Here is a 22,679-nt window from a genome sequence, read left to right as displayed (position 1 = left end):
AGTCTCTCCTTCTCCAGGGAGTTATTGCCCCCATTCCTCCAGGGGAACGTTTTCAGGGTTTCTATTCCAATCTTTTTGTGGTCCCCAAGAAGGGCGGTTCTGTCCGGACAGTCCTGGACCTCAAGCGTCTCAACCGTCATCTTCTCATCCGCCACTTCCAAATGGACTCTCTCCATTCGGCAGTGGCATCCATGGAACAAGGGGAGTTTCTTTCTTCGGTGGACATCAAAGATGCCTACCTCCATGTTCCAATATTTCCCGGCCATCATCGGTACCTCCGCTTTGCAGTTCCGCAGGGGCATTTTCAATTCGTAGCCCTCCCCTTCGGTCTGGCCACTGCTCCTCGGGTCTTTACCAAAATCATTGCCCCAGTGTTCATTGCCCTGTTGCGGTCGAGAGGAGTCTCAGTCATCCCTTACCTGGTCGACCGGGACAAGTCTGTCCTCTCTCCCACCCAGTCTCTCATCCTCTTGGGACTTCAATTCAACACGGCCTCTGCCCAGATTTGCCTTCCGCCGGACAAACGTCTGACATTCCTGTCAGGAGTCCGCTCCCTTCGGGTCCTGGTCCCAGTTTCCGTCCACATTTGCGTGGAAGTCTTGGGTCGGATGGTAGCGGCCATGAAGGCCGTACCCTTTGCCCAGTTTCTTTACTGCCCCTTCAACTGGTGATTCTCTCTCTCGATGGGACAGGTCTCCTCTGTCTCTCGATTACAAGATTGCTCTCCCTCGTCGGATCCGTCAGTCTCTGCTCTGGTGGCTCCGCTCCCCCTTCTTCTTCAGGGGCGATCATTTTTTCCCCTCCACTGGCAGGTAGTTACAATGGATGCCAGTCTGTCGGGCTGGGGCGGTGTGTTCAGGGACTGGACGGTTCAAGGCCTCTGGTCTCCCCAGGAAGCCCTTCTTCCGCTAAACATCTTGGAACTGAGGGCGATTCTTCTTTGTCTTCTTCATTGGGAGTCCCTGCTTCAGTCCCGCCCTGTCCACTTCCAGTCGGACAATGCCACGGCCGTAGCGTACATAAATAGCAAAGCTCGGCAGCCATAGCTGAGGTGACAAAGATTCTCATCTGGGCAGATCTGCGACCTCTGGGGCATTCCAGACGTGGACCTCTTCGCGTCTAGGCACAATCGGAAGATCCTTCCATTTGTGTCAAAGTCCCGGGACCCCCTGGCTCTAGCCGTGGACGCCCTAGTGATTCCTTGGGCGGGGTTTGCTCTGCCCTATCTGTTCCTTCCCCTTCCGCTTCTTCCCAGGGTTCTGAGGAAGCTCAAAGCTGAGGACGTTCCCGCCATACTGGTAGCTCCAGATTGGCCCTTAAGGTCGTGGTACGCCGACGTGGTCAGGCTCCTGGACGACGCTCCGCTACGCCTTCCACTTCGTCTGGACCTGCTCTCTCAGGGTCCGCTTTGCCACCCCAATTTACAGTCGCTGCATTTGACGGTGTGGCGGTTGAGACAGCGGTGTTGAAAGCCCACGGTTTCTCTTCCCAAGTCATTCGCACCATGCTCAGGGCTCGTGAGCCCTCCTCGGCGAAAATTTACCACCGTACCTGGCGGTCTTATTTTCGTTGGTGTGAAGCTCAGGTCTTGTCTCCTGTTACTTTTTCTGTTCCTCGTCTTCTCTCTTTCTTGCAGTCGGGATTGGAACTGGGGTTGTCTCTCAATTCCCTAAAGGGTCAGGTTTCGGCCCTTTCTATTCTTTTCCAGCATTTTCTGGCTTCTAATTCTCATGTACGGACCTTCCTTCAAGGAGTGGCGCATGCTGCCTCTCCTTATCGGTCACTTTCTCTGCCTTGGGACTTGAATCTGGTTCTGGGTGTCCTCCAAGGTGAACTCTTTGAGCCCCTTAGAGAGGTGTCCCTACGCCTGCTTTCTTGGAAAGTGGCGTTTCTTGTTGCTATCACCTCCATTCGGAGGGTGTCTGAATTGACAGCTCTCTCCTGCTCTTCTCCATTTTTAGTGATCCACCAGGACAAGGTTGTCTTCCGGCCAGATCCTTCATTTTTGCCTAAGGTTGTTTCGGCCTTCTGTCTCAAGAGGACATTGTCCTTCCGTCTTTTTGTACTGCTCCTTCTCATCCTAAGGAGCGTTTACTCCACAAGCTGGATGTGGTTCGGGCTGTTAGGTCCTACCTCTCTATCACTTCTTCGTTTCGTCAGTGCAATTCCTTTTTCGTCCTTACGGAAGGTCGTCGTAAGGGACAACCTGCTTCCAAGGCCACCATTTCTCTGTGGATTCGGTCTACCATTTCGGAAGCCTTTCGCCGTAGGGGGAAGAGTCCTCCCTTAAGGGTTGTGGCTCATTCTACCCGTTCTGTTGGGGCATCCTGGTCTCTCCAGAACAAAGCCTCGGCATCGCAGATGTGCAAGGGGACTACCTGGTCGTCTTTGCACACTTTCTTGAGGTTCTAGCGGGTTCATACCTTCGCATCGGCTGATTCTAGTCTGGGCCATAAAGTGCTGCAGGCGGCAGTGGAACAGCCGTCTGCCTGACTGCTTATCTGCCCACCCAAGGGACGGCTTTGGTAGGTCCCATGGTCTGTGTCCCCCAATGGAGCCGATACAGAAAAGGAGATTTTTTATTACTTACCGTAAAATCTCTTTTTCGAAGGATCCATTTGGGGACACAGCTCCTGCCCTTTTCAGTTTCTCTTTGGTTCTCTGTCCAGGGGCGTACCTAGAGCATTTGGCACCAGGGGCGGACCTTTTGTTTGGCACCCCCCCCCACACACACACACACCCACCCCCCCTTAATTACACCCCCTCACTCCCCTCCCCCCAGGAGCGGACTGACAACACTCGGGGGCCCCGGACCAAAAAAGGCAAGGGCCCCTGCTAGGCTCTGCAGCTCGTCAATCTTCTGCCATGCTCCTATTCCACCCAAATCCCACACACAATAAACTAAAATTTATATATATATAAGAAACATTTTAACGTAGGTAAATTTCCATGACCAATAATACTGGTATACAAGGAGTAAATATATACCACCACACAATAACTGGATAATACCGCAATACTGTACTGAATAAAACCACTATATACAGACCAGTATTCTATAAAGGATCTGTATACAATATAAGTGATTATATACAGGACCATATGGCGGTAGATATCAGCTGTATACAGGATGTGTATACCATATAAGCGATTACAGTTACATTTTGGGACTCACAATTACGTCTTTTCTGATCAGCGGCGTTCTGATCAGCGAACGCCATGTAGATCTCTTAACATCTGCAGGAAAAACATGTCAGACTCTGCATATATTCAGTGCCCTCCTCTACACAATCTTCCCATCTATAGGCCCACAAACTGTAATAATGCCCTCCTTGGTGTCCTGCATAGTAAAAGGGCAGGTAGGTAGGTAGCCAGGTAACCCCATCTTTCCCATAGGTATATGCAGAGTTACACCCCCCCTCTTTCCCATAAGTATATGCAGAGTTACACCCCCCTTTCTTTCCCATAGGTATATGCAGAGCTACGCTACACCCCCCTCTTTCCCATAGGTATATGCAGAGTTACACCCCCCCTCTTTCCCATAGGTAAATGCAGAGCTAACCCCCCCACCCCCTCTTCCCCATAGTTATATGCAGAGCTACACCCCCCCTCTTTCCCATAGGTATATCTAGGGCTGGGCGGTATACTGGTTAATACCGAATACCAAATTTTTTGGGCTGCACCATATGAGTTTTCCCCCATACCGCAATACCGGTTGGGCCCCTCCCCCTCGGCAATGTATTATCAGCCTAGCACAGCGCTGTCCCCACATCGGGGAACTAATCCTGTGTTACCCGCCAGCACTGTTCTGCTTCCCCCAATTAATGATCAGCCCAGCTGGGTACTACTCACATATGTCAAGCACTGCCCTCCTCCTCTTTGTTGGGGGCCGCCGGGCGCTGGAACTCTATACAGTACGCCAGTGGTCTCCAACCTGCAGACCTCCAGATGTTGCAAAACTACAACTCCCAGCATTCCCGGACAGCCGGCGATGGAATTCTCTGTACGCCAGTGGTCTCCCCCTTCCCTATAGGTATATGCAGTGCACCCCCTTCCCTATAGGTAAATGCAGAGCACCCCCCTCTCCCCCCTTTCCTTTAGGTAAATGCAGAGCACCCCCCTCTCCCCCTTCCCTATAGGTAAATGCAGAGCACCCCCCTCCCTCTCCCCCTTCCATTTAGGTAAATCCAGAGCACCCCCCTCTCCCCCCCTTCCCTATAGGTAAATGCAGAGCCCCCCCTCCCTCTCCCCCCTTCCCTATAGGTAAATGCAGAGCACCCCCCCTCTCCCCCCTTCCCTATATTTAAATACTATTTATAGGTAGTACTATTCAAAACCGCTACCTATCCTGCAAAAAACAAGACCCCACACAGTTCCAATATACTGCTACTAGCAAGAATTACAGCAAAGAATTGGTAAAGACACCAATTATGGAGCTGGAAAGGAAGGCTATAAGGGGAGGAGGCAACATTTTGGGCACAGGGTCTTATATTTCCCTGTGTTCAACATATTAAATAAAAACTGTGCCAATTCCGCCTCTGAAAAACTAAAATAAAAAGTGATCAAAATGTCCTATATACTCATAAATGGTACCACTAAGAATGTCAACTCCTTATGGAAAAAATTTGCCATCTCACAACATTGTCAGTATAAAAAATAAAAAAGAATACTGCTCTCAAAAAGTAGAGATATACTAACAAGATTTTTTTTTAACCAAAAATATTTTTTTGATATTGTAAAAGTAATAAACCATCAAATGAAGTACATAAATGAGGTATGGCCATAATCGTACCGACCTGCATGTTATTGATAATGCACGGTGAACAACGTAAAAATGATAATACTTTTGCCAAAATTACTGATTTGGGGTAATGCCTCCTCACTTAAAATTTCATTAAATGTGATCAAAATGTCAGATATACCAAAAATTTGTACTATTCAAAAATGCTAACTATCATGCAAAAAACAAGACCCCACACATTTCAATATACTGCTATTAGCAAGAATTACAGAAAAGAATTGGTAAAGACACCAATTATGGAGATGATAAGGAAGGCTATAAGGGGAGGAGGAGGCCTTCATTTGGGCACAGGGTTTTATGTTTCCCTGTGTTCAGAATATTAAATAAAAACTGTGCCAATGCTGCCTGTGTAAAACAAAAATAAATAGTGAACAATATGTCCCACGTACTGCTAAATGGAACCACTAAGAATGTCAACTCTTCATGGGAAAAAATTGCCACCACACAACATTGTCGGTGTAAAAATTTGAAAAGAATACAGCTCTCAAAAAGTAGCGATGCACTAACAAGAATTTTAATCAAAAATAGTTTTTTTTGACAGTGCAAAAGTAATAAACCATCAAATAATGTACATATATTAGGTATCGCCATAATCGTACCGACCTGAAGAATGAAATTATCATGTTATTGATAATGTATGGTGAACACCGTAAAAAATAATAATAATAATCTTGCCAAAATTACAGATTTTGGGTAATGCCTCCTCCAAAATTTCATAAAATGTGATCAAAATGTCAGATATACCCAAAATTAGTACTATTCAAAACCGCTACCTATCCTGCAAAAAAACAAGACCCCACACAGTTCCAATATACTGCTATTAGCAAGAATTACCGTAAAAAATTAGTAAAGACACCACTTATGGAGATGGAAAGGAAGGCTATAAGGGGAGGAGGAGGCCTCCATTTGGGCACAGGGTCTTATGTTTCCCTGTGCTCAAAATATAAAATAAAAACCGTGCCAATGCCGCCTCTGTAAAAAAAACAGTAAAAGTGATCAAAATGTCCAATGTACACCAAAATGACACCACTAGGAATGTCAACTCTTCATGGAAAAAATTTGCCATCACACAAAATTGTAGGTATGAAAATAAAAAAAAGTTACAGCTCTCAAAAATTAGCGAGTAGCCACGAAGTCTGTGTACACTATGAGTCGCTGCACGCATGCGCAATGTACTCAGACATCGCGGCTGCTCTGCGATGTCTGACTACAAGCGGTGTTGTGCAAGCCTCATGCGTGTCTGCTCAGAGAGGAGTATTGCCGCTGTGAGCAGGCTGAGGGGCATTCGGGTTAGTTCTAACTGCTGGAGGCACACTATAAGTTTGGTAACCGTGGATGCCAGTGTAAAACACACTGCGGATCCCTTAAGTGTGACCCTACCCTTAATGTTGACATTAGTGAGAGTTACACCACTAATGCACAGCGTACCACCAAAGACCATGGAGGAGATTTATCAAAACCTGTCCAAAGGAAAAGTTGATGAGTTGCCCATAGCAACCAATCAGTTTGCTTCTTTCTTTTTTCAGAGGCCTTTTAAAAATTGAAAGAAGCAATCTGATTGGTTGCTATGGGCCACTCAGCATCTTTCCCTATGGGCAGATTTTAATACATATTCCTTTTTATTGCTTAGATAACTCCAGAGTTAGATAGATGTGTGTTAAATCAACCAATCAGCAGACAGAGTCCTAGCTGCTGTAAGCAAACACTGGACTGAACCATGGACTGGTGGGTAAAATATAAGTGCAGGCCACCAGCAGAAAAATGCATATATAAAAGAAAAAGGAACAAGAGCCAGAAGACAAAATACTACCGTATATACTCGAGTATAAGCCGACCCGAATATAAGCCGAGGCCCCTAATTTTACCCCAAAATCCCAGGAAAAGTTATTGACTTGAGTATAAGCCTAGGTGGGAAATACATCATCCCCCTGTCATCATCCAGACCCCCGTCATTAACACCCTCATCATCATCACCGCCTGTCATCTTCCCCCCTTCATCATCACTGCCTGTCATCATCCCCCCTTCATCATCACCGCCTGTCATCATGCCCTTGTCATCATCCCACACCCCCCTTCATCATCCCCTTGTCATCATCCCACACCCCCCTTCATCATCCCCTTGTCATCATTCCACACCCCCCTTCATCATCCCCTTGACATCATCCCACCCCTCCCTTCATCATCCCCTTGTCATCATCCCCTCCCCCCTTCATCATCCCCTTGTCATCATTCCACACCCCCTTCATCATCCCCTTGACATCATCCCACCCCTCCCTCCATCATCCCCTTGTCATCATCCCCCTGTCATCATCCCACACACCCCTTCATCATCCCCTTGTCATAACCCCACCCCCCCTTCATCATCCCCTTGTCATCACCCCACACCCCCCTTCATCATCCCCTTGTCATCATCCCCACATGTCATCAGCCCCCCCCCTTCATCATCACCGCTTGTCAATGTCTGATACAGTGGTCTTCAACCTGCGGACCTCCAAATGTTTCAAAACTACAACTCCCAGCTGGGAGTTGTAGTTTTGAAACCTCTGGAGGTCCGCAGGTTGAAGACCACTGCGGCCTTCGACATCATCCAGCCCCCCCCCCTCACCCCCTTTAGTTCTGTACTCACCTCCGCTCGGCGGGACGTTAGGGTGCGCTGGTCCGGTGCTGCAGGACTGTCCGGTGGGGAGGTCATCCGGTGGGATAGTGGTTCCGGGCTGCCATCTTCACCGGGGGGCCTCTTCTCCGCGCTTCGGGCCCGGAATAGAGGCGTTGCCTTGACGATGACGCAGAGGGACGTTGGTAATGAACGTCCATCTGCGTCATCGTCAAGGCAACGTGACTATTCGGGGGCCGGGCCCGAAGCACGGAGAAGAGGTGAAGATGGCAGCCCGGAACCATTATCCCACTGGACGACCTCCCCACCGGACAGTCCTGCAGCACCGGACCAGCGCACCCTAACGTCCCACCGAGCGGAGGTGAGTACAGAACTAAAGGGGGTGAGAGGGGGGGCTGGATGATGGCGAAGGCCGCAGTGGTCTTCAACCTGCGGACCTCCAGAGGTTTCAAAACTACAACTCCCAGCAAGCCCGGAAAGCCGATGGCTGCCCGGGCTTGCTGGGAGTTGTAGTTTTGAAACATCTGAAGGTCCGCAGGTTGAAGACCACTGAGGGCGGAGAGTTCACTCGAGTATAAGCCGAGGGGGGTGTTTTCAGCACGAAAAATCGTACTGAAAAACTCGGCTTATACTCAAGTATATACGGTATCTTGTCTTTCATGTGTAAATCATATAGCTGGTTTCTTTATCATTTTAACTGTGTTTTTTTTTGGGGGGGGGGGAGGAGGGGTGGGGTCCACTGCTTGTTTGTTTGTTGGGCTAGGCACAGTTGCTATGACGACTGCTATACTGCAACGGCCATTTTATCTGGCATCCTAGCGACAGCTTAAAGGGGTACTCCGTGCAAGATCACGGGGGTCCCCAGCGGCAGGACTCCCGCGATCAGGCATCTTACCCTCTATCCTTTGGATAGGGGATAAGATGCCTAAGCACCGGAGTACCCCTTTAAAGACCAGCCCAGTGCCAGTCCTGAGTGTCCCCCAATTGTATGAAAATGATGCCACTTCTCTATGTGCCCTGTTTCTATAATGTTAGGCGGTCACAGAGGGTGCATAGGTTTGGGCAGTGTTGGCACAGAGGTGAGCATTCCCATTATGCTTTGTACTGAATAGTATAGTCTAGGACAGTGGCGTAGCTATAGAGGTCGCAAAGGTCACCATTGCGACCGGGCTCCTTAGCATAGGGGGCCCGCAGGGCCCCCCTGCAACTTTACTATGATACGGTCGCAGGTCGGGCCCCCAGGCACAGCCCCAGGTTCCGGGCCTGAAGGGGAGGCTTGCCGCTGTGGACGCTGCGGCAGCGGCGCTGCCAGTACCAGGCCTGGCGCTAGCCTCCTACCCCCCACCCCTCCCCTGCCGAGGTCCCGGGCCTGAAGGGGAGGCTTGTGGCAGCGGCGCTGCCAGTACCAGGCCCGGTGCGGCGCTAGCCTCAACCCCCCCACCTTCTACCACAACCCCTAAGCACACGCCATAATGTTGCCGAGACATACACCCCCCTCCTTCCCTTACCATATGCAGCGCAGGCACTGCAGACACGCTCCTAATGCCTGCAGCAACGGACTAGCAGTGAGCGCAGAGTAGGGACCGGATCACCAGCAGGTCTCCTTGCTGACCTTCATGGCGGCCGCAGGTGAGTGAGGATGGGGTTAATGGAGGAGCGGCGGGGGGCTTAATTTTGGTTCCGGAGGAGCGGCAGGGGTGGCCAGGTGGTTGGGTTGCCTGGGCTTAATTTTGGGTCCGGAGGGGGGTGGGGGGTGTTAATGTCGGGTCTGGAAGGGGAGGTTGGGGTCCAGAGGCAGAGTGTGTATGTATGATGTGTGTTTATGCACTGTATGTATGGTGTATGTATGATATGTGTATATGTACTGTATGTATGGTGTATGTATGATGTGTGTGTATGTACTGTATGTATGGTGTATGTATGATTGTGTATATGTACTGTATGTATGGTGTATGTATGATGTGTGTGTATGTACTGTATGTAAGGTGTATGTATGATGTGTGTATGGTGTATGAATGATGTGTGTAAGCAACATGTATGTATGTATAATGTGTAGAGATGTGTGTAAGCTAGAAGGTTGAATATATGATGTGTGGAGATGTATTATGCGTGGGGATCTGGAGGCGGCGGGTGTGTATATGATGTGTTTAAGTATGATGTGTGTGTATATATGCATTATGCATGTGGGGGGAGGCGGCATGTGTGTGTATGTATGATGTGTATGTACTGTATGTATGTACTGTGAATGTACTGTATGTATGATGTATGAATGATGTGTGTATATACTGTATGTATGAATGATGGTTGTGTATGTACTGTATGTAAGATGTATGAATGATGTGTGTGCATGAATGGTGTGTGTATGAATGATAGATGTGTGTAAGCAAGATGTATGTATGATGTGTGGAGATGTGTGTAAGGTAGAAGGATGTATGTATGTATGATGTGTGGAGATGTATTATGCGGGGCGATCTGGAGGCGGCAGGTGTATGTATGATAAGTGTTTATGTATAATGTATGTGTGTGTATGATGTGCATGTATATGTATGTATTATGCATGTGTGTGTGGGAGGGGTGGGGGGGGGTGTTTAGGAGGCGCCAGGCATGTGTTTGTATGTTGTGTGTATGTTTCATAGATGTGTGTAAGCTAGATGTGTGCATACATGTGGGTGTATTTGTGATGTGTGTATGTATGATAGATGTGTGTAAGCTAGATGGATGTATCTATGATGTGTGGATGTATGATGTATGTGAATGTATGATGGATGTGGGGATGATAGATGTATGTATGAATGATAGGTGTGTGTATGTATGATAGATGGGTGTATGCTGTGTACATGTATCATAAATCTATCATACACACAAATATCATAACCATACATCTACCATTCATACACCAGTCTCATACACATCTATCATACATAAATACATATACTGTTCATCAATGTGGGGGGACAGGAGGTGATTGGATATGGGTCTGACTTTGTGGTCTTTAGATTTTGGCAGGGGAGCCTAGAGTAGAATTCTGGGGTCTGGGGAGGGGGCAGAGGAGACTGAAGAGGACTTAGTGGTCTAGGGAGGGGGGAAGAGGAGCATGTAGGAGGACTTATGGGTCTGGGAGGAAAGGGGGGTTGGAATAGAGAAGCCAGGAGGAGGACAGAGGGGTCTGGAGGGGACAGGTGTGATTCAGCTAAACTGAGAAGAAACAGTGTGTAACAGTATTAGTAATATTATGAAGGGATTATTATATTTGAAAGGTAGTGTGTGGCAGGGTTATATTCAGAGGGTATATCTTATAGCATGGTTATTTTTGAGGGTTTATATTCAGGGGCACAGTGTGTGGAAGTATAATTATATTCAGGGGTACAGTGGGTGGCAGTATTACGGCACCGTGTGGCAGTATTATATTCAGAGGGTATGGTGTGTGGTAGTATTATATTCAGAGAGCACAGTGTGTGGCAGGATTATATTCAGGGGTAACAGTAGGTGGCAATATTTTATTCAGGGGGAACAGGAGGTGGCAATTTTATATTCAGGGGGAACAGGAGGTGGCAGTATTTTATTCAGGGGGTACAGTAGTTGGCAGTATTATATTCAGGTGGTACAGTTTATGGCAGTATTATATTCAGGGGGTACAGTAGTTGGCAGTATTATATTCAGGGGGTACAGTGTGTGGCAGTATTATATTCAGGTGGCACAGTGTGTGGCAGTATTATATTCAGGGGGTAGTGTGTGGCAGTATTATATTCAGGGGGTACAGTAGGTGGTAGTATTATATTCAGGGGTACAGTGGGTGGCAGTATTTTATGCAGGAGGTACAGTGGATGGTAGTTTTATGTTCAAGGGATACAGTGTGTGTCAGAATTATATTCAGGGGGTACAGTGTGTGGCAGTATTATATTCAGGGGATACAATGTGTGGCAGTATTACATTCAGGGGGTACAGTAGATGGCAGTATTATATTCAGGGGGTACAGTGTGTGGCAGTATTATATTCAGGGGGTACAGTGTGTGGCAGTATTATATTCAGGGGGTACAGTGTGTGGCAGTATTATATTCAGGGGGTATAGTGTGTGGCAGTATTATATTTAGGGGACACAATGTGTGGCAGTATTACATTCAGGGGGTACAGTAGATGGCAGTATTATATTCAGGGGGTACAGTGTGTGGCAGTATTATATTCAGGGGGTACAGTGTGTGGCAGTATTATATTCAGGGGGTACAGTGTGTGGCAGTATTATATTCAGGGGTACAGTGGGTGGCAGTATTTTATGCAGGAGGTACAATGGATGGTAGTTTTATATTCAAGGGATACAGTGTGTGTCAGTATTATATTCAGGGGGTACAGTGTGTGGCAGTATTATATTCAGGGGATACAGTGTGTGGCAGTATTATATTCAGGGGGTACAGTGGGTGGCAGTATTATATGCAGGAGGTACAGTGGATGGTAGTTTTATATTCAAGGGATACAGTGTGTGGCAGTATTATATTCAGGGGGTACAGTATTTAGCAGAATAATAATGATTATTGTCTTCATATGAGGATCTAATGACAAAGTGAGAACCTATGATGTCCAGTTATCAGACTCTGCAGAGAAGATGGAGCTGGAAGAAGTCCTGGACCAGATGGAGAAGAAAATAAAAGACAACAGAGGAGACGTCACTCAGGTCTTTCATATTGTGTTTTCTCCTCACTGTCCCATCAGCTGTAGTCACTTGTTAGTTCTGCAGTGATGATGGGTGATGAAGTACCCTAATCTGTGGCTCTCCATCTGTTGCAAAACTACAACTCCCATAATGCCTAGGCTCTCCAGACATGATGGGAGTTATAGCTTTATAACAGCTGGAGAGCAACTGGAACCAAGGTGATTGGTGGGGGTACCAGCAGTTGGATCCCCAGTAGAAAATGGGCTGCTTATTCTTAAATGCCCGGGCCTATGTTTTGTCTGTCTGGCCCTGCCTGTCAGTCACTTATATCGTTGTGTATTCTCCTGACTGTGTCTCATCAGTGCTGTAGTCACTGATATCTTTGAGCGGCCGAGTAAGGGGTCGTCTGGGATTGGGGAAGAGGGTTGTCAGGTGATAGGGGGGCCCTGGGCACATTTTTGCACCGGGGCCCTGTGGTTTCTAGCTACGCCCCTGGTCTAGGATACTGTTTTCCAAGCAGTGCACTTTCAGCTGTTGCAAAACTACAAATCCCAGCATGCTGGAACAACAGCTGGAAGCACACTGGTTAGAAAACTCTGGTTTGTGAGATGGAAACATACATCGTTTTAGTCTTTAGTTTGTGTGTGGTATTGTAGCTCAGATCCATTGAAGTGAATGGAGGGGATTTGTAATAACATATGTACCGTAAAGACAGGTGTGGTGCTGTAGAAAAAAAAGAAAGCAGGTGTGTGTGCTTTTTAAATCCTGTGGCACCAAGACACAATTGGTTCATTTCTTTTTTAACCTTGATATAGAAGAACATGTGAAAAATTGGAAGAGTGGTATACAGCTCTTTAAATACATAAATATATATATTGCTATCTAATGAATATATATGGAAATATAGATATGTATAAAGTGTAGTATACACTAAACATGTGTATCCCCTGACTTTTATAACTGTGGAAAGAAACTATGCCGGAGCACCTCTCAATAACCTAACAGCTGATTGGTTGATGAAACAAAGAAGCCTTGGCTGATGACATGACAATCGGGCTGGTGACATCATAATAGCAGATAGATTACTCAGCCAGATGCAAAGAGCAATCTCTCATTCGCTCACTAGAGTATAACAACATTACATGTGAGAACTCACTGCCCATTGCTGTAGTTTTCTAGTCACTTTATCTTTTGTGCCATTCTCATAGAATAAAGGCAAAAAAGGAGTGGAGAAAGGTGAAAATGGGAAGAAAGGTGAGCAAAGACCAGGACAGTGAAAATAATATCGAGGAGCTGCCCAGTACAGCCAAGATACCAAGAAAGAAAAGGTTTATTGGCATTCCTGCAAAATATCTGTGCATGGATGACCTGTAAAAGGAGGAAAACTTCCAGCAAGGAAGAGAAGTGTAAGAGACCACTCCGGACCGACAACATCCATCTGATCGACGGTACAGGTAGGACATCATAGTAAACTAGAATTGTCTATCATCTTCTTCTATATACTTCTCATTATCACAGGACTCCAGGTGTAATAGGCCAGATTGACTACTACAAGTGGGCCAAATTGACTAATGCCACATTTATACACTTTTCTGGCACTTTTCAAAAGGGGGCATGGTTTAAGAAAAAGTTGGTGTAACCTAAGATATGATATCATGTGACAAAAATGTACCAGAATTCTGGAGTAAATTTCTGGCACAGTTTAAAAGGGGTTATCCAGGCTTAGAAAAACATAGTTATCATCCAGAAACATTGTGGCAACTGTCCTTATGTAACATGCTCATTAGTTTAACGCCATTTGGAATTATGGTCGTTGTTATATAATATGTGCACTGACTACTATTCCATAGACTTTACAAATATTTCAATGCTTAAATCTTAATTTGGCCATATTTTTGTTATAGCCTAAGTCAATTAATATTTGGGGCTTCCTTAGACTGTCTGGTCTAAGTTTACACTATATAAGAATTAGACAGTTTTAGTAAATCTGGGCCAATAATCTTAGTCTCATTGGAGCTGAAGTTCTAGACATCCTGAGCCTCTGGGATAGGACATGTACATTGGTTTTATCTTGTAGCCGGAAGAACTTATCACTTTGCAAAAATAAAATCTTTATATTCTTTGTTAGAACTTATGTCCAGATCAACAAACATTTCTATCATCTCTTTTCCTAATGTTATAGCAGATATTTCCATTCTAATTTCCATTTCTTATGATAAAAACATTTTCACTGAATGTGAGTCCTTTGGTTGTTATCTGCTTATGTCAAGTTCTGTATGAAAGGGTGAGCATCACCATCAGGGAATTACACTTCTGTAAGGGGCCCAGACAAATAAAGGGGCCCAACCTCTCCTGTGGTTAGTCACTTCTGGCCAGGGCAGACATCAGCAATTGGACCCCATTACTGCCAAGAAGTCTGGGTGTGCGGCCCTGTATGTGGAGTGGGGTAATACAAAGAAGCAGGGGTTTTGTGGGAGAAGAAGGCAGCAGGGGCTCCAAGAGTGGACAGGGGATACTAAGGGAGAGAGGGACTGTCTATAAGAAGTTGGGAGCAGAAGCTGATGTAGGGGCTCTTAGGTAATTTAACAAAATGTTAAGGAGTAGTTACATTTATAAAGATGTGAGCTTTGGTGAAAGCGAGAAAGTATGTGCATTCATATCAAATTAATAAATAGCTGAAGATGCTTTTTTTTTTTTAGGGTTTAGTGGGGTCCCAATGGTCAGACTCCCCACCAGTTAGAGATTAATTCCCTCAATCTGGGTATGCCCATAAATCTCTACCCATCTTGGAGGTTCACTAGTGTTCTATGAACACACATTAACTCAAAATGGCTTATAATTCCTATCTGTCTGGCTAACAGAGGTGAAGCTTTTGCAAAAATGTTGAGACATAAAGTTTTATAGTTACTGTGGTAATAGTATGGCATACACTTTACTATCATCACAAGAACCACTGCAAAAATTGAATACAAAGGCGCAGTGTTTTAATTTTAGATTCCATGCTCACATTCTTGTCATTCTGCGGTTTTCTGTTGTTTTGAAGCACAATTCTACCTGTCATATCTGTAATTCAATCTTGGATTTTACTCTGTCAGCACTAAAACATTGGGGGGCATTTATCATTGTAGGCGTAAGTGAAGCATTTTTCTATACCTTTTTTTGTGTGCTGGTAATGTGTAGGAGCACCAAATGTATTAAATGGTCACAAAGCATTTGATAAATGCCAGCCATTGTGTTTTGTAAATGTAACCTACTATCTAGCTGCAATAACATGATAAAATCAGACCTGTACAAGCAGCCTGATAACAGGGTGTAATGTTCTTACAACAAGGTTGGTTAAAAATATGGCCACATGTAGTTGTCTAGGGTGACTGTAATGTAGGAAAAAGCTTGGCTACATGGACTTTAGGGTAGATTCATACTATGTTAATGCACATGTTCGGCATATTTATCTGCACACTGTCGAAAACAGGAACCTGACCTATACTGTAAACAGGAAACGTGGGCACCATTTATTTCTATGGCCAGATCCTATGTGTTATTTCAAAAGTGCAATAGCCAGCGCTCTTAAGTTTGTTTAATAGCCCATACGTCCCGAATGGAGTCACAGGCCACCGATCCGGACCCCAAACGCCAGTCATCTAGACCGCCAGCTGGCCTTTAAGACATTGATACAAATGAATTGCTAAATGTGACTATGTTTCCTGCTTCCCTACCTGGCACTTCTTCTGTGATGCAGGTGGCGCAATTACCGCTGTGTGCATCATTCTCCCCTGGCCAGGCCTGGCTAGAAGAGGACATAGGAGGTGAATAGTTGTGTTCCCCACCTGTGACACTACCAAATGTTGCAGATCTACAGCTCCGATCATGATCTTCTGTCTGTGCATAATGGGAGTTGTAGTTTTAAACAGCTAGAGAGTAACAGGGATGTATTTATTGCACAGTTCATGTTGGGGCATAGTGGCACAGTTCATGTAGGGGTACAGAGGTACAGTTCACTTGGGGGCACAGTGGCACAGTTCATGTAGGGACATAGTGCTACAGTTCATGTGGGGGCACAGTGGCATCATTCATTGAGAGGGCATGAACACCTATTCATTGTTTTAAGGGACAAAGAGGTACAAATCACAATGTTTGTCAATATTATTTTTGGGGCAAAAGCATGTGCAGTATTATACTCAGGGACACAGTGTGGGTCCGTATTACACCGGGGGCAAGGTTTGTGGCCCTAATATACATTCAGTGACACAGTGTGTGACAGTAATGTATTCTGGGGCACAGTGTGTAGCAGGACTATACCAGGGGTACAGTGTGTGACAGTATTATGCCAGGGACACAGTGTCTGGCAGTATTACAATAGGGGCACAGTGTGTGGCAGTAATATATTCAGGGGCACAGTGTGTAGTAGGACTATACCAGGGGTACAGTGTGTGACAGTATTATGCCAGGGACACAGTGTCTGGCAGTATTACACTAGGGGCACAGTGCGTGGCAGTAATATATTCAGGGGCACAGTGTGTGACAGTAATATATTCAGGGGCACAGTGTGTAGCAGGACTATACCAGGAGTACAGTGTGTGACAGTATTATACCAGGGACACAGTGTATGGCAGTATTACACTAGGGGCACAGTGCGTGGCAGTAATATATTCAGGGTCACAGTTTGTGACAGTAATTTATTCAGAGGCACAGTGTGTAGCAGGACTATACCAGGGGTACAGTGTGTGACAGTATTATGCCAGGGACACAGTGTATGGCAGTAATACACTAGTGGCACAGTGCATGGCAGGAATATATTCAGGGGCACAGTGTGTGGCAATTTAATACCCGTTACACAGTGTGTGGCAGTATTATACCAGGGGCACTGTGTGCAGCAGTAATATATTTAAGGGCACAGTGTGCAGCAATATTACATTCAAGAGTACAGTGTTCAACAGTATTATATGACGAGGCGCAGTGTGTAACAGTATTATATGCAGGGGCGCAGTTTGTGGCAGTATTCAGGTCATACAGGGAACAGTAGAGTTAATTCCTCCACACTAATTACCCTGTGACTTATTATTAGGGTAACAATTATGTTCTACAAGAGGCAGCACCTATTTCTTTCATGGCACTGTGGCCGCTAGTTGAGCCAGGCCTTAGCATTCAGCTCGGACCTTCACCAGATGGCAGATTCACCTAAATAAGCAGACCCTCACTAAAAATAGTTGAGTACCCCTGATGTAGATAGTTAGACAAACACTGCAATACATTACTGGGGCCAATAGAGAATGCATGGAGAGCTGGCCATATATGTGCACTGCTGCTCTATTTATTCAGGGAAATATTGAACACCATTCTCATGATCCTTGGGGGTTCCAGCAGTCAAAGATAAAATGTAAATTTTACTGCTTGTAAAAAAATGAGGGAAAAACACTGCAAGATGGCTGTTTTTTCACATTTTCTCCAGAAAAAGATAACAAAAATATACTGTATCCCAGTGGCGTTGCGACCCGGGTATGTTGGGTGCGGCCCGCACCGGGTGACAGCAACCTAATGGGGTGACACCAAGACGCTCCGCAGCACCCCCCCCCGCCTTCACCTGCGCTGTGTGTGCGGTGCGCCCGTCCGTCAGCAACCCCCCCTTTCACCTGCACTGTGCGCCCGTCCGTCATCACACCTCCCCTCACCTTCACCAGCACTGTGCCAGGCCTCCGCTCCCACGTCTGCGTGTGTCTGTCTGTGAGTGTGTGTCTCTCTGACTGTGTGTGTGTGTCTCTCTGTGATGTATGTGTTTTTGTGTGTGTGTGTGTGTGTGTGTGTGGGGGGTGTTGAACCAGTGATCTAATGTGGGGAGAGTTTGACCCATTGTTGGGAACCTGCAAGGGAACCTGCGGCCTAATGTGGGGAAACTACTACCAAATGTGGGGAGTCTATGCTACCTAATGTGGGGAGTCTATGCTATCTAATGTGGGGAATCTGTGCTACCAAATGTGGGGAGTCTATGCTACCTTATGTGGGGAATCTGTGCTAGCGAATGTGGGGATTCTATTCTACCTAATGTGGGGAAACTGCTACCTAATGTGGGGAATCTGTGCTACCTAATGTGGGAAATTGCTACCTAATGTGGGGAATCTGTGCTACCTAATGTGGGGAAATTGCTATCTAATGTGGGGTAACTGCTACCTACCTAATGTGGGGGAACTGCTGCCTACCTAATGCTCCCCCCTGGCAGTAGCACCCTCATCATCCACCAGCAACACCCCCCCCCAGCAGCACCTCCAACAGCAGATCCTGATGGTGGATGATGGCGGTGCTCCTTCCAGGAGGATGATCCTGCCGATGGATGATGGGGGTGATACTGCCAGGGGGGATGGCCAGCAGCACCCTCATCATCCTCCAGCAACACCCCCCCAGTAGTAGCACCCCCATCATCCACTAGCAACACCACCAATACCCCCCTCCCTTGGTAATAGCATCAGCTAACGGATGTTGAGGGGTGTTACTGCGGTTGTGGTATTATATTCAGAGGGTGCACTGTATGGCAACGTTATATTCAGAGGGCACAGTTTGTGGTAGTATTATATTCAGAGGGCACAGTGGGTGGTAGTATTATTTTCAGAGGGCGCAGTGGGTGGTAGTATTATATTCAGAGGGCGCAGTGGGTGGTAGTATTATATTCAGAGGGCGCAGTTTGTGGTAGTATTATATTCAGAGGGCGCAGTGGGTGGTAGTATTATATTCAGAGGGCGCAGTCTGTGGTAGTATTATATTCAGAGGGCGCAGTTTGTGGTAGTATTATTAGAGATGAGCGAACTTACAGTAAATTTGATTTGTCACGTACTTCTCGGCTCGGCAGTTGATGACTTATCCCGTGTAAATTAGTTCAGCCTTCAGGTGCTCCGTTGGGCTGGAAAAGGTGGATACATTCCTAGGAAAGAGTCTCCTAGGACTGTATCCACCTTTTCCAGCCAACGGGAGCACCTGAAAGCTGAACTAATTTATGCAGGAAAAGTAATCAACTGCCGAGCCGAGAAGTTTGTGACGAGTTGAATTTACTGTAGTTCGCTCATCTCTAAGTATTATATTCAGAGAGTGCAGTGGGTGGTAGTATTATATTCAGAGGGTACAGTATGTGGTGGTATTATATTCAGGGGTACAGTGTGTGGCAGATTTATATTCAGGGGTACAGTATGTGGCAGATTTATATTCAGAGGGCACAGTTTATGGTAGTATTATATTCAGAGGGTGCAGTGGGTGGTAGTATTATATTCAGAGGGTACAGTATGTGGTAGTATTATATTCAGTGGGTACAGTGTGTGGCGGTATTATATTCAGGGGTACAGTATGTGGCAGATTTATATTCAGAGGGCACAGTTTATGGTAGTATTATATTCAGAGGGCGCAGTGGGTGGTAGTATTATATTCAGAGGGTACAGTATGTGGTAGTATTATATTCAGTGGGTACAGTATGTGGAAGTATTATATTCAGAGGGTACAGTATGTGGTAGTATTATATTCAGTGGGTACAGTATGTGTTGGTATTATATTCAGAATTTACAGTGTGTGGTAGTATTATATTCAGTGGGTATGGTGTATGGAAGGTTTATAATCAAAGAGTATAGTGCATAGTAGTATTATATTTAGAGGATACAGTGTCTGGCAGGTTTATAATAATACTTGTTTTCATATAGAGGATGAGAATGCCCTGACATAGTGAGGAGACGCCTGGGCCTCACATTCTGCAGAGAGAAGTTTTAGCTGGACCAGGCGGTATGTAACATCTGAATTAGATAAGGGAAGACTATAGAGAAGACGTCACCTGTAATCACTGATATCATTGTACATTCTCCTCACTATGTCCTATCAGAGCTGTAGTCGCTTGTCAGTTCTACAGTTATGGTCAGTGAAACTACAACTCCCAGCATAACCTCACCACTGCTCAAAGGGGTACTCTACTGGAAAACATTTTTTTTTAATCAACTGGTGCTACAAAGTTAAACATATTTGTAAATTACTTCTATTTAAAAATCTTAATCCTTCCAGTACTTATTAGCTGCTGTATAAGCGATTCACATGAAGTTATTTTCTTTTTTAATTTATTTTCTGTCTGACCACAGTGCTCTGTGCTGACAACTCTGTCCATGTCAAGAACTGTCCATAGTAGGAGCAAATCCCCATAGCAAACCTATCCTGCTCTGGACAGTTCCTGACATGGACAGAGATGTCAGCAAATAGCACTGTGGTCAGACTGGAAAGAACTACACAACTTTCTGTGGAGCATACACCAGCTTATAAGTACTGTAAGTATTAAGATTTCAAATAGAAGTAATTTAAAAATATGTTTAACTTTCTGGCACCAGTTGATATAAAAGTAAATGTTTTCCAATGGAGTACCCATTTAAGTAATTCTGGGAGCTGTATATTTAAATGGTGAAAACTTCTTTAACACTTTCCCATTCTGTGGCAACTGGTAAATCTGATTATTATACTGGAATTTCTTACAATGCGCTACACCAGTGGTGTCTGTCACAACAGGCAAAAAACTTACTGGGGGGAGGTATGGGGGTGACACCATTTTCTACCGCACCGGGTGACACCAACCCTAGCAACGCCACTGCTGTATCCACTACGGAATTATTCTTTTGTCATGCAACTACAAGGTCTATAATTTGTCATGCAAAATACAAGGTCTTATACAGACAATGGCACGCCCTATTAAAACATTGTACAGCTGCATGCAAAGTCCACTGTATTATAGTTACTTATAATATTATCTGTGCCAGTAGGATTCCCAGGAGGACTATAAGCCAGGACTGCAGGAGCACACAGCAAAATGGACACACAGCATAAATTCTGTCAGTGTGAAGTTGGTCCTGCTTCTTCATTTGCCTGGGCCGCACTGTAATCCTTCTCTTCCTCCCCAGATCTCTAGCGTCTGTGCTGTGCTGGCTTCTCCCCCTGATGCCTTGGCCTGCAGCACAGTCGTAAAGTGTTGTATTGCATCCCCTCTGGCCGCATGGGGCTTAAAGCAAGCAGGGGGTTTGTTTGGGGGTAATGGAGTGCAATGACTGCAGATTTCATAGGGCATTTGGGAAGGGGGAAGAGGGGACATTTTACTTTATTAAGGATGGGGGGGAGGGTGCTATAAAGGAAGAGAGCATCAGCAACCCATACTGTATAGCGGTATTTCAAAACCAGTGTGCCTCCAGCTGCTGCAAAACTGCAACCCCCGGGATGCCTGGATATGCTAGGGGTTGTAATTTTACACCAGTTGGAAGTCCACAGTTTGGAGACTGCTTTGTAATGTATCCTTTCCTCACCCCTATCCTTTATAATGTATCTCCTCCTCACAGCCACAAGTCCCAGCCTGACCCCAGGTCTTGTGGTGAGGGTGTTGGAAGGGCAGATGTTAACCCTTAGGGCAGATGGCATTAACCTGTGATGCCAGGGACTGAGTCCACCTGATAGGACCTACAGGGTACAACACCCCAGGTATAGCTGCTGGTTCCTGGGCCAGGCGTGTGGCAAATAATCACTCCAATGCAAGGTTACGGAACAACAGCACTTTACTGAGGCAGACAGATCCTAAAGTCTTTACAGCTCAGTTCGGGCCCAAGGAAATGCTCACGCTTGTTGGCTCGCAGGGACTTGTAGTAGACTTGGACTGAGTTGTGCAACCCACGCTGACTTTAGTAAATGACACTTGACTATCTTGACTAGACTTCTCCCCTGTATTTGTGCTTACCAGGCTTTGACTTTCACCAGCAATGGTTACTGGTGGTGGATGCGTGGCTGCAGGACTAGGCCTTGATCTCCCTCAGGAACACCAGACAACTGTCAGGTCTTAACTTGACTGTACCTCAGACTTATCTGACTAAGCTAGCTCCTCCCAGGTATATAAGGGAGCAATTTGGAGATGTCCCATTTGTCACCAATAGGTCACCTATTCACTTGCACCTTCCTTGCTAGCAGTGGTCTTAGTAACAATTTTTAAAGGCACATTAAAGGGGTACTCCACTGGAAAAAAAAATTTTTAAATCAACTGGTGCCAAAAAGTTGGACTGATTTGTAAATGACTTCTATAGAAAAAAAATCTTAATCCTTCCAGTACTTATCAGCTGCCTTTGTAATCCACAGGAAGTTCTTTTCTTTTTGAATTTCCTTTCTGCCTGAACACAGTGCTCTCTGCTGACACCTCTGTCCATTTTAGGAACTGTCTAGAGTAGGAGCAAATCCCCATAGAAAACCTCTCCTGCACTGGACAGTTCCTAAAATGGACAGAGGTGCCAGCAGGGAGCACTGTGGTCCGACAGAAAGGAAATTCAAAAAGAAAGTAACTTCCTGTGGATCATAACAGCAGCTGATAAGTACTGGAAGGTTCAAGATTTTTTAATAGAAGTCATTTACAAATCTGCTTAACTTTCTGGCACCAGTTGATTTAAAAAAATATTTTCCATTGGAGTACCCCTTTAATACATAAATGCAATGCATCAACCTATACATAACTGAATGGGTGAATAGAGTTCTGAGGAGTGTGGGGGCCAGGGGACTGGGACTGAGTCCACCTGATAGGACCTACAGGGTACAGAAGGGCCACTTCTGTACTGGGCCACCACAGTCTGATGACCCAAACTTGC

At 45.8% G+C, this 22,679-nt stretch overlaps 1 protein-coding gene across 6 annotated transcripts in view; it reads left to right on the top strand.

Moving 5' to 3' along the window:
- Positions 1-22,679, top strand: part of MAPKAPK2 (MAPK activated protein kinase 2) — a 767,506-nt gene that overhangs the window by 390,574 nt on the left and 354,253 nt on the right. For 4 of the 6 annotated variants that reach the window (XM_056557994.1, XM_056557995.1, XM_056557993.1 and 1 more), the window contains one exon: positions 13,269-13,514. The gene's annotated coding sequence lies outside the window, so the exon portion shown is untranslated. Of the gene's footprint in view, positions 1-8,476; positions 8,495-13,268; positions 13,515-22,679 lie in introns of those variants that run through there. The other 2 variants (XM_056557996.1, XM_056557991.1) reach the window with 2 other exon arrangements.

This window comes from Hyla sarda, chromosome 2 (assembly GCF_029499605.1).
Source record: "Hyla sarda isolate aHylSar1 chromosome 2, aHylSar1.hap1, whole genome shotgun sequence".
Taxonomy (NCBI): domain Eukaryota; kingdom Metazoa; phylum Chordata; class Amphibia; order Anura; family Hylidae; genus Hyla; species Hyla sarda.
This window is presented reverse-complemented; position numbering and strand designations above follow the sequence as displayed.